Source organism: Falco peregrinus, chromosome Z, assembly GCF_023634155.1.
Source record: "Falco peregrinus isolate bFalPer1 chromosome Z, bFalPer1.pri, whole genome shotgun sequence".
NCBI lineage: Eukaryota > Metazoa > Chordata > Aves > Falconiformes > Falconidae > Falco > Falco peregrinus.
In genome coordinates, this window is record NC_073739.1 from 62,478,699 (window position 1) to 62,491,456 (window position 12,758).

A 12,758-nucleotide genomic window follows, 5' to 3' on the forward strand; every position below is an offset into this window, starting at 1 on the left:
GCTGAGAAGTAAACAAACTTTAATAAAGTTAGTGTACCTCTATGCATAAGTATAGTTTATCCATCAAACTATAATGACAAATTAGAAAATGGTTAGAGGAATAAATTTCAGAAAAGCAGCTGGTATATATTTTAGTAGTGTTCCTTATACTTTTGTATTGTTTCAAATAGAACTAGAATCTAAAATGGCTACTTGCTAATATCAAAAGATTGCCTACCTTCCATGTAGTATTACAGCAGTTATTTATGGTATTTGTGATAGTATTTTGTACAAAAGTGTAAGGCATGAATTTCAGTGTTCGTATTTTGCCACTTATTACTAGTATACATAGATTTTCACATTGGAAAAAGAATTATGTGATCTGAACAATTTAAATACCACTATTCTCTCAATCCAGGCATTTATGTAACAGAATACTATGTGTCAGCTTATTTTCTGGGTTTAAGTTTTGTTGTAGTTCTTGGGAGCTCTTTTTTTTTTTTTTTTTTTTTTACAATTTTATTTACAAAGATACACATCAAACTGAATACACTTTTCCTCAGAACTGCTCAACGTTTCTGTCTATTAACTGATACGTCAAGGAGGTGCTGCAATGAACTGTTCTCTGCCAAGTTAATATTTGCTAATCTTTAAAGGTTATACAAAAATAAATACTGGTTTTCATATTTGATTTAGCCATAATTTTAGTGAGTCTGATGTGTTGTAATAAATGTTATTTTATCATTTGAGTCTGAGCTTGGACCAAAGTGCCTTCACTTTTCATGAATCACACTTTGAAAGTCAACACCTGACGTAACTGCTGCTGTTGTGGAGGCCCAGGATATTAATTTTATGCCTGCTACTCAAAACCACCAAAGATCTTAATGCTATGAAGGTGATGCTAATACAAACAAGGACTGTCATTCCCTTTCAACTTACTTCAGTCACAGAATGAAATGCCTATTTTCAGAACGACAAAAATAATGCATATGAGTAGTATATGGGGTGGGATAAAGAAAAGAAATGAAGGTAAGGGCATGCCAAATGGATAGAATAAGGAAGAGTCAGCAACCTCCATATGTCTTACATAGGCTCTGAAATGCAAACCAACCTCTATCAATAGGCACCAGAAAACAAAGTAGACGTGTTGTTTACGTCAGTCTTCTCTCCCAGATAGCAGAAGAAAAATGTGCACATCCGCAATTCACCTACTAGCTGGGGAACAGCCTGTGCTATAAAATGCACCAAAGGCTAGAATCACTGAATCAAAGCTGAATCGCTATTGTTTTACAAATACCTAAAGAAAATACACATTCACAGCACAAAAATCAGTTTCACCATTCTCTGCAGTATGTGAGACGCCCTTTATTCTCTTCCATGATGCAGAGTATATATACTTCTTTATGTACCTAGAGTAATAGAAAGTTATCTTCAGCACAATCAAGTAAGTTTGTATAACATGTTTTAACTTGATTTGAATACGTATCAGATTGGCAGGGAGGTTGAACAACAATGCAATATTTTTTTCTCTTTAGGCTTTGCTAAAGTTACGCTTCCTTGCTTAGTAGTTTTCAAGATCTTTGCAGGCATTTGATCAATGTGAATATACTTGCTATCTTCATGATCTCTTAAACTTCTGAAGTATTATTATATAGTAGCTATTGCTACATCAGTTTGCAGCGTAAGAAAAGTGACGTATACATCACTGATCATTTAACAATTTAATACTAGTTTTCAGTTTTACCATTACATGCTCTCTTACCATCAAAATTTGTGTTAATATTACACCATCACTTGTTAAGTTTATGTATTTTAGATTATGGCTTTGGTAGTGTCAGTTTGTTTCTAGGAGTTTTTAATATTTTCTGCAGGTTAGTGAGGTACTTATTTTGTATTCTGAGATCTCTTCAAAGATCTATATTGTTTTTTGTGCAGTCTTCAAGGGAGTGTAAAATGAGGGGCAAACAAAAGTGTTAGCCATAGGTACACAAAAAGTAGAACTAAAACTAAAAGAAAAATAACTACTGAGTGATACAGTAGTAGTATACAGCTCTACAGCTGAAGGGTTTTGTCTTCTCTTTCTTTCATCAATAAATTGTAGTGAAGAATCGTAATATAGCTAAGAATTGCCACAAGGCAATTGCAGTGGCTAACTATGAACTTTGAACAGATTGAGTAACCTTACAGGTTTGAACTTTAAGGAGATCAAAGCTGCAGAGATAATCAATGCATATTGAACTCTGTATTTACTCATTGCTTTTACAGTTGACAACAAAGCAAGGTACAGCTGTAGGTCACTCCAAGGAGTATCATGAGTAGTGAATCTGACGTGGTGCTTGTTACCGCTTTCATGCAATAGCCAGTTCTAGGAACTTCTGAGCTGCCTTTTTAGCCTTTGCAGTTCCTCACATCGTCTCTCATCTTCTCTCCCCAGTTAAAAAAGGGCACAATCTGTTATGCATGCCAAACACAATGTCAAATATCACAAATGTTTTAACTCAACTGATTATTCAGCAGTGCCCCATAGTCTCCACAGCAGAGACAGCAGTGAAGCTGTTAGAAAGTAGTTCCGACATTGTCATGTCTTGGGGACTCACCTGTCTTAACTTGTCAGAATTACATCAGAGACTATTTTAGGCAAAGCACACACTTGGTGCCTCTTACCACAATTCCTCTGCCTCGAGCCAGTAGTACCAAGAAAGGCGTTAATGGAGATTCTAAGCTGCAAATCACAATATGTAAGAACAAGGATAGAAAGAAAAATATGCTTAAAATGCTTCTGTAATAAAAATACCAGAACACTCAAACTGTTCACAAGAAATTCTAGTACAGCCATCATGAAGATTAATTTATGGGTTAAAGAAGAATATGGGATTGAGGTGGTGGCAGCAGAGAATAAGCAATTGCAGAAGAGGTACAAGAATGAAGAAACCAAAAGGATTAGATAAATGCAAGTACATTTTATTTATAAATTATTTATTATTTATTTATTTCATAAACTCAAAGACAGAAGCAGTCTAAACCAATTATTATCCAGTACAGGAAAATCTTTTCCTGTCAAGGATATATTTTTATGTTTAAAAAATTGATAAATGGTTTGAGAAGGAAGATCAGAGGGAAATACTTGTTTAGAAATGCAGATATTGTCCTAAAATGCTATAGTTTAAATAACAGCAATAAAGGACAAAAGTCTATAATAGAAACAGGCTATTCAGTAGAATTCATTTAAACTCTAGCATAGTATTCAAAATGTGACTATTATTTACTGTTTTCTGTGTAAGCTAAATATTTGTCCCACTGAGAAAGCATAATGCAAAGAAGAATTATTAAACCTTTTTTATCTGTATTGTATATAAATACTCCTGAGGCTTTAATTTAGTGTAATAGTTCATAAAACATCCTGGCAGAATTTTGACCATCAGGGAATTTCAACAAAGAATTAAGTTGAGCTGTAAGAGGCATTCTGTATAATAACAGTATATGAATATTGCCTTAGCATCCTTTCATCCCAGTGCACCTTAAAGCTTAGCAGTTACAAGCCACCTTTATGGATCCTCTATTCCAAACTGCCAGAACAGTATGAGGTGATACTCTGAAAATACAGTGTACAAATTACAGTGTTTATCTATAAGAACTCCTATACTTAATTAAAGAAAACAAAACTACAGCTTATTTTGGGGGACAACCCCACTACAGTAATTTAAAACTGAAGACAGATGGTCCCAAGACAATGCAAACAAGAACAGCTGATCAACTTCAGCAACTAATTTTTATATGTAAATCTATTTCAAAAAATTTGATCATTAGAGTATTTCGTATCCAGCCCAGATCTGAGGAGAAGGGGGTTTCAAGACTGTTTTAAATACAACAGAAATACTAGTTTAAGCTCTGCTCCATGTTTGTGGTGTTTATTTTAAATTCCTACCGATTAGTTATTTTCCTCTATTGTAAGTCATTTTTTCTTCCTAGGGAAAGTTAAGAAAAGTCCATAAAAACTAGCTGTTTCTTCTGCCAAACCAAATGTGAACAACTTTTCAGACTTAAAACTTAATGGAAATTAATTTGTGGTAGAAACAACTAATGTTTTAAGTGAACAAAATTTTGGTCCTCTAGTTTTCAGGAAAATTTAGTCAGTTCATGAAGAGTCAGTTATGCCTTTACTGATCCTGGACTGTATGCATTCCAAAGGGCAACACCAAGGAATACTTTACAGCTGTTACATGCCTCTGTTTCTCTTTCTTTATGCTCTTATCTCTCTTTTCTTCCATTTGCAGGGAAAGCATCTATTCCAAAACACTTACCTGTACTAGTCTGAAAAGCATGAGTTTTGTGTGATTTGGGTGTAGAGATTAAGCTCAAAAGTAGTTACTTGATCCAAATAAATTAATGTTTTTAATTTTACATTAACAAACATTAATTCTGAAATATTAAAGAAAGAAAAAAGGGAGTCAGAAATATGACACACACACACACCCCCAACTTGTAAAAACTAGTGCATCAAGGCAAAGTCTTCCTTTTCTGTATATGTAAGAAACGTGGGTATATGGGACTCCATAGTACATGAAATCCATTGTGCAGGCTTCAGTTTTTCACATAACATTTAGAAAGAAATGGGTTAAACACTTGGCTTGGGCTTATAGAAGGAGTCTGGGGATATTTACACTTGTATTTACACTGCTTTTTACAAACTTTCAAGAATTAAGTGAAGTAACCATCACAGGGGAAACTATCATTGAAGACAACAGGAGGCCTCTAACAATGGACAATAATAGCAAGCTGTCTCAAATAGGCTTTAGAGAATACGTAACAGAAAGCTTTTAAAACAAAATGTAAGAAATCCAGATGCTTGTAGGCATTTAACAGACCTCAGAAGTATCTAGGCATTTGCCTTAAAAACTTTCTTAATATGACACTTGACTCAATAATTTTATTTTTGTGTTTAGGTAACTGGTACATGATGGTTTGCGACAGAAAGGCTAACTTGCCAAACCATTGCAACAGGATGCTTAAGTTTCCCTTTGACGTTCTTCCTGTTCAGATCAGCTTTGTTGTGAGGTATTGAAATTAAAGAAATTCCTGGGGTATTAAGGCCAACTTCAGAATAGAAGAAATAGGGAGGATGAGGAGGATGAAGTTTTCTTTCTAAGATACTAGGTTGCTTGTGCCAGGGGCTAGGAATGCGAGGTACTGGAAGAAGGGTGAAGGATTAGTGTCTAACAAAAAAAGTCTTTTTGTGGATTTGTACCAATGAGAACTTGAATGTTTCTTTTAAAGGAGAAAAAGCAGACTCTTTATCCTTTGAAAGACAGCAATTTTTTAAGATTGATTTTTTTAAGAAACCATTTCTGTTACATTTAAATTCTACGAATTTGCTTTGCCAAACCTTTCCAAATCTTTGAAGTGTTCTGAATCTCAATGATTTCTTGTAGAACGTCTGCCAGATCTGTTCCACGTGCAATTGTTGTTTCTGCTGTTAATCTTCTCCTGACTGAAAGAGATTTAATAGTTTGAATCTGGAAAAAAGCAGCCAGAAGAGCTGCTCCTGGGATCAGCAACTTTCTCCCCAACTCTCCCACCCAATCCCAGCTTTAGAAGCTTTATTACATTTCTTCTAAGTTGCAGCACAGGAAAGATTTAAGAGCCTCTTTTCAATGCTGACAGTACAAATTGTTTCTTTAAATTTTCCCAGATGTCTAAAAAATAATTTTCTAAGTTAATGCAGGGAATACAGGAGCTAAGCAAACTAAAGGAAGAAAAAGTAGAGACTACATGTTTATCTTCCATTGTGAAATGAACATATGTGTAGAGTACTTTTTGTTTAATAGATATAAACAAATAAGCTACTCCTAATAAGAGCGGGGAAAAAAATCACACACTTCACATTATTAAAGGATGGGTTTGTTCTGTGCTGGATGCTTTAAACAGTTCTTTTCTATTCCTAAACAAAGCCTTCATATACTGATTTTTTTCCCTCTTAAATTTTATAAGGGCATTGTATTAAGTCTGTTTCAGTAAAATGTTACTAAGGGAACTCAAAACCAGAAGAAAATTGGTATTTATGCAGTCTTTGAGGAAGAAAGCATTTTCACTCTAACAGGAAACTAGAAAAACTTGACTTTTCAATTAACAAAATGCAAGTTTATAAGGGTATAGACCTCACTAAATATTAGAGGATAAGATGTAAATAGAAGAAAAGGGAGCACTTAGAAGATAATATAAGTACAACAAATTTATATTGATTGTCCAGGAGCAGATTTAGGCTGGAAATTGGCAGAAACTTTCTATACATCAAAGAACTGCCGTTCCAGAAGAGCAAGAAATACAACTTCGGAAAGACGGAGCTTGGTACATAAAATGGGTCAAATGAAGATGCAGTTGCATGAGACAGCAACAGACTGGCCAAAGAGAACCAGGTGGTCTTTTGGACTCAAGTCCCATTACTACTGGTACTTAAATACATTTAAAAAGAATGGAAGAAATAAAAATATCACACCACAGATGTTTGCAGATAATAGGAAATAAAGTGAAGTCTCAAGTAATAGTGAGGAGGAGACAGATAGTTCAAAGCTAAATGAGTTCAGACACAAAACCAAAAAATGTCCTAAGACTGGAAACGTGAAGCTAGATCTGGACAGCAGATTATGCATACGCTGGGAGCAGGTTAAATTGGAAAAAAAAAACAACAACACATTAGAGGATACAACCACCAACCAAGGAGTAAAGGCATACCTCTTACTTGAGATACGACTAAGGCAGTAACTAAGATTTTAAAAATACTACAAGGCAATAGAATCTCAAGCAAAAGATTTCTAGATTTAATATAAAAGAACTCAGCTGTGGAACAGTTTAAAGTCAGTGTTTCAACCTTTGCCACACTGTGATCCCTAGAAAGTATCTCCTGTCCACCTGCATTTAGCCTGGCTCAGCTCTTTTTGATGCAGAAAAGGAAGGTTCTGCTAGTAAAGGATATGTTTTGCTACCTGTCATTCAGTACCTTCAAGGTCCTGGAACTTAAAGAGGACCACAAACTTCCCAAAATAACGGTACAAATCTCTTCAGTGACTGAAGCAGCTCAGGACGGAGCGGGAGCAGAAACAGATATCTCCTTAGCTTCTCTTGCTTTGTGTCCATGAAGTTGGACGATAGGTAGGATACCTCTTACATAGGTAATAAGGAATGTCACCTTTATAAGACCAGTAGGCATTTTAAAAAGAGAAATCAGCGCATCACTGCACTTTTATTCCTGAAATGGGATAAAAGTTGGTTACTGTAGTTTTCCCATTTTCTGACAAGATTTTAACATTAAATCAAGCTACAAGTGTAATTTGAAATTGTAATTTAAAACTTTCTTTACGATGGCATGATGTACGGGTTTTGCCTGGGATAGTTCATTTTCTTCCTAGTAGCTCATATGGTTTCCACATCTGAGATCTGTGACCACAAGCAGTTGTTTTTTGGCACCTTGTGGGGGGCTTGAAGGATAACAACAGGTGTGGTTGGGTACACACCACCACACCTAGTTCTGGATATGTTACACTGGTGTTTTTAAATCTAAACAGAAAAAGCCCAAACAGCAGCAATACAATGGTGCTGCAGTCCCCAGCAGCCCTGTGTGAACTGCTCCAGTGAAGAGGCCTCCCCCCGGCTAGGCCAGAGGCAACACTGTGATTCTGCCTTGCAAAGAAGCACTTAGGTAAGTTGCAGAGGTAATCTCCGTGTACAGGCTGTGGCTGAACGACCTGGCTCTAGAGTATGGCCTGCAGAACGTATAGGTATATACTAACAGCATGTCCTAGCTCCCAGCCTTCTGCAGCCTGCAGTGAGCTTGCCAGCGTTCATGCTGTTTGCAGCCTCTGCGTGTCTTGCAACACACAAGCCCACCAAGGCCCCTAAATTCAATCGCTACGGAAAGCTGTTCCTGTTGCATTTCTCTAATCGCACCAAGTCTGTTACAGCCTCATCCCTGTTGTGAAAGGCTTACGCACACCCAATGCAGGGAGGGAAAAGCAGCGGCAACGGGCGGGCACCGAGAGGGAGGCGAGGGTCCGCGGCAGCAGCGCCGACCCCGCCGGCTGCAGCCCGCCCCTCCCGCCAGCTCTTCCCGCCTCCCGCGGGCCGCCACAGGGACAGGGGAGGTGCTGGTGCTGAGGCCCTTTCGGTGTGTTTCCCGCTGAAAGTGCGACTGGGTCTTCGGTTACTCTTCATCCTGAGGCGGGTTTATTCGCGTGGAGGCTGTGACTGGGGGAAAGCTTGTTCTGTATCGGGCATCTGTGCGTTCTGCTTCTTTGCTGTAGGATCCTATGCTTTATCATAGGGTGCAATCACACACAGAGTCACGGGGTGGTCAGGGTTGGAAAGGACCTCTGGAGATCACCTAGTCCAAGCCCTTGCTAAAGCAGGTTCACCTAGAACTGGTTGCACAGGTTCAAAACCCACATCCAGGTGGGTTTTGAATGTCTCCAGAGAAGGAGACTCCACTGCCTGTTCCAGGACACTCCACACCTGTCCAGGACACTCTGGGCAGCCTGTTCCAGGGCACGGTCACCCTCAAAGTAAAGAATTTTTGCCTTATATTACGGTGGAACTTCCTGTGTTGTGGTTTGTGCCCGTGTCCCCTTGTCCTGTTACTGGGCACCATTAACAAGCGCCTGGCCCCATCCTCTTGACTCTCATCCTTCAGATATTTGTAAACATTGATAAGATCCTCTCTCAGCCTTGCCCAGGCTAAGCAGGCCCAGGTCCCTCAGCCTTTCCTCAGAAGGGAGATGCTCCAGCCCCCTCACCATCTTTGTAGCCCTCCGCTGGACCCTCTCCAGTAGTTCCTTGTCATAAGTTACTTATATTACTGTCATAGTTGATTAGGGGGTGCTGTCCCTCTTTATAAGGAAGCCGGTGGAGCAACTGGTTGCTGTTCTGGTGCCAAACCTCCTCTTGGCTGTGCCTGAGCGGCATGGTGATTCTCAGTGCAATGAATGTGTCCCTCAGGTATCCGAAGACAGGTTCAGATCCTGACAGTATACAAGATTTTGTCCATTTGCTTGTTCTAGAGAAATCTGGTGTTACTAAGAGTTCTGCAATGTGATTGCTGAAACAAAGTATTTCACCAATTGTTTCTGCTACTCACTGTTCGTCATAATTTGCACTACTATTATTTGGATATTTCTCTTCCACAAAAATGCATTTGTAATAGTTTTTATTTTAAAGCTTTTTCAGGTTCACACAAAACAGAATTCTGTGTCAGTCTAAAAGGATGTACCAGGGTGGCAGTGAGGTTGGTTCATAATATATCTGTTCTCATTCCTTCTGTGATCCAAGGAAAGTGTAAAAATGGTGGAATAGTGATGTGATCTGGGCTAGATAAAAGAAGAGTATCACACTTGAACTGTTTCTATTCTATGCAAGATAAGATCTGATCCCAGATACTAAGGATGATGCAGTATACTACGTCTTTGGTGTGTTCCTTTTTAAAACCAAAATATCTAGCTGAGTTCTGTATCTGGAATAAGGTTGTCTTGATTAGAAGAAAAGAATGCTAGAACAGACAATCTTTATAGAGAATGATAAAAATCCTGGGGTTTTGGAACACAGAAATACTCAAATGGCAGAAGACTGCTCTTTGCCACACCAACCAGCATGTACATCAAATGTTGTGATTCCACTAGGAACAGAAATTTTGAACAAGTCATCAGCAGACATGATTCCTGCAGTCTTTTTTAGTAGAAGGGGTTAAAATGTTTCATCTATAGGAAATCAGATGATAGTCTTCCTTAGAAATTACCAAAAACCGTCAAGTTGGTAGGAACTTTACACAGAAATACCTCTGAAATCTCTAAAACCCTGTTGTCTTCTTGTGGAAGCTGTATGACAGTCAAATGGAAAGACCTTCCTTCAATCACAGCAATGCTTAAATTGTAACACAGAAATGAAACATGGGAAATGAGCAATAAGGATTATAGTATAATTTACTAACAAGTATGGGGGTGATGTTCATATTGTGGCTACCTATTACCGTGCACTTGCACTGAAAGAAGAGAATTCATGTAAGATTTTTTTGCATGAACACTGATGAGGCTAAAAGTATTGAGAAATAATATAGCAAATTTAACATTACATGTTGTTCTTGAGAGATGACACATTAGAAATCCTTAATATTTGATAGTTCACTAGGGAAGTATAGCAGTACTAGGACAGTTTGTCCACGGAGGCTGTGGTATTTTCCATCTTGGGAGGTTTTCAGGACTCAGCTAGAAAAAGCCACTTGGAATGGGAGGGAAGATTAGGTGATGAGGGTCTACAAACACCTAGTTCCAACCTTTAGCTAATCCCTCTTTCTATCTCTGAAAGGGAGCAGTGTTTGTGTTTCACAGCCACCCTGAAAAATCATTGAGTGATGCCAATTTGAATATTTCTTCTATTCAGTTCAGAAGCTTTAGGACTAAGAGAGAGGGCAAAATTATGTTTTATTTTTTAATGCAGGTAAACCGAGCTGTTACATTTGGGTGGTATTCTTTTTGTAATGAATTTACACATCAACAGCATATTCTACCTTCTAATAGTCAGGATCCCTGCAATATTAAAGGGTTAAGCTGTTTCTCCTGGTCAAGTAATCAAATACTTCAGTAAAATTCAGTGTGCTGCCACACTGTCATGACCAGGAAAAGCTAATACTACATTCTTGCTTAGGACTTGACAAAGATTTAGAATCTGTTGCAGTTACATTTCCCCATTCTTAAGCTCAATACAGGTTAAAAGGCCACTTCCTGGAGGGATTTTTTGTAATACCCTTATCAACCTCATCTGGGATATGGATAATCAGGTACCAAATGGCAGAGCTGAGCACTGCTTAAAGTTCCTTTGCAAATTATTTCTAATTTAGAAGTGACTAAGAGTCCCAAATCAGAGCATAAAATAGTTGCTCCATTCTTTGGTGTCCAGAGCAGACCCAAAATAAAATTTAGTGAGTCTTAGGCAAATTTAGGTGCCACAGACCAAAACTTTAATTCTGAAAATGGTCGCTGATCAGGCACCTGAATCTGCGGTATTAAATCAGTTTCCATGTGTCTTATGTTCTGCTTCTGTCCATGACTATGAGTGATATGATTAAGCCGCTCAGTTCCTGTTTCATGCTGCCTTCAGGCTTTGAAGCTCAGCATATTTTCTAGGGCACCTAAGGACCTATTACTAGGATTCCAATTTCTACTTTGGGAGCCAAAGGTCTTAAGTTAGGCACTGCAATACTCAGTGCTGTGAGAAACGCATCTATTTTTGTCTTTAGTCCTGTGGAAGAACAGTCAGGTTAATTGCTTTTAAAAAGGAGACAAATTAAGGTTTCACTGACTCCTTTTGAAAACAGTCGCTTGTTCTTAGCTTTCTTAAAGGCTTCAACTCACCTGCCCTTGAAGTCAATGGCTTATTTCCATTAACTGAATTGGATTTTAAGTAGACATGCACAGAACTGTCAGTGATTCCGTATCAGCTGCTTTTGCTCTATCAACTATAGTAAATCAGTTGAAATCACTTTGGTGATAAAACTGTTTTATCATTGAGAATTGAAGAATGCTACTGTTCTCTCAAGCCATCTGAGTAACCCCAGGCTGTTAACAGAAGAGTTTGTCCAACATTCCTCAACTGCTTCTTCTCTTCTTTGCTATTCCCCAGTCTGTAGCTGGGATTCCACGACGCTTCGTATTTGAAGAGCCCATGTATAGGCACTTCTATACTAGCACAATGTTTTTCATGAAATGTTTGTGGAAGGTGTTCCTGCCCATGGCAGTGAGGTTGGAACTAGATGATCTGCAAGTCCCTTCCAAACCAATGATTCCATGATTCTGTGAACTACTAATACCAATTAATGCTGTGACATTTACCTGACACTGGTTCTAGTTACAATGTAAACCCTATCAAGACTTTGAAATTTACTTAGGGCTTTATTAAGCCAATATGCACTTGACACAGACTTTGTGTACTGTTTCAAAAGCATCTATACATTTTATGCTTCCAGTCATGAATAATTCTGTGAAGTGTTTCTGGAATATATGTCCCCCTCATAAATGACATGTAAATAAATTTAGACTCAATTGTACCTGCATTTATAGAATACTGATACAAAAGCTAGTATAGTTCTACTTCTAGAGATACCTTGCATGAAAAATATGTTGTATTTAGAATTTCCTTGAAGAACATCATTAGGTACTTCTAAATCAAAGTATTTACCTCTTGGTGACTAATGCTTGTTTCTGGCAAAGTGGGAAAGTAGAAGCATTATTTCTTTAAAGTATGAAAATTATTTGGATCTCATCAAGGCCTCACAGCTTTTTCTCTTTTTTTCCTGCTGTCGCCCACTTCTCCATTATATTCTCACTAAATTCAAAGCCCTGACCCTTTTATGATCATGATGCTTGTTCATGTGTGAAGAAACTAGTGCACAACATAGTGTCATTGCACAACATAGGTTGAATTTTCTTTGCTTGCATATTTACACATTACCCCCAGGGTTTAAACAAGCATGATGTGGGTGCTTGTACTGCATTTATGTGGCAAGGTTTTGGTAGCAGGAGGGTTAGAAGGTGGCTTCTGTGAGAAGATGCCAGGAGCTGCCCCCGTACTGGACACAGCCAATGCAAACTGACTCCAAGATGGACCCACTGCTGGCCAAGGCTGAGCCCGTCAACAACGGTGGTAGTGACTCTGTGATGTCAAGTTTAAGAAAGGGTAAAAACTACTTTGCAACTGCAGCTGGAGAGAGAAGTGCAACTACACGAGAGCAACAACTCTGCAGA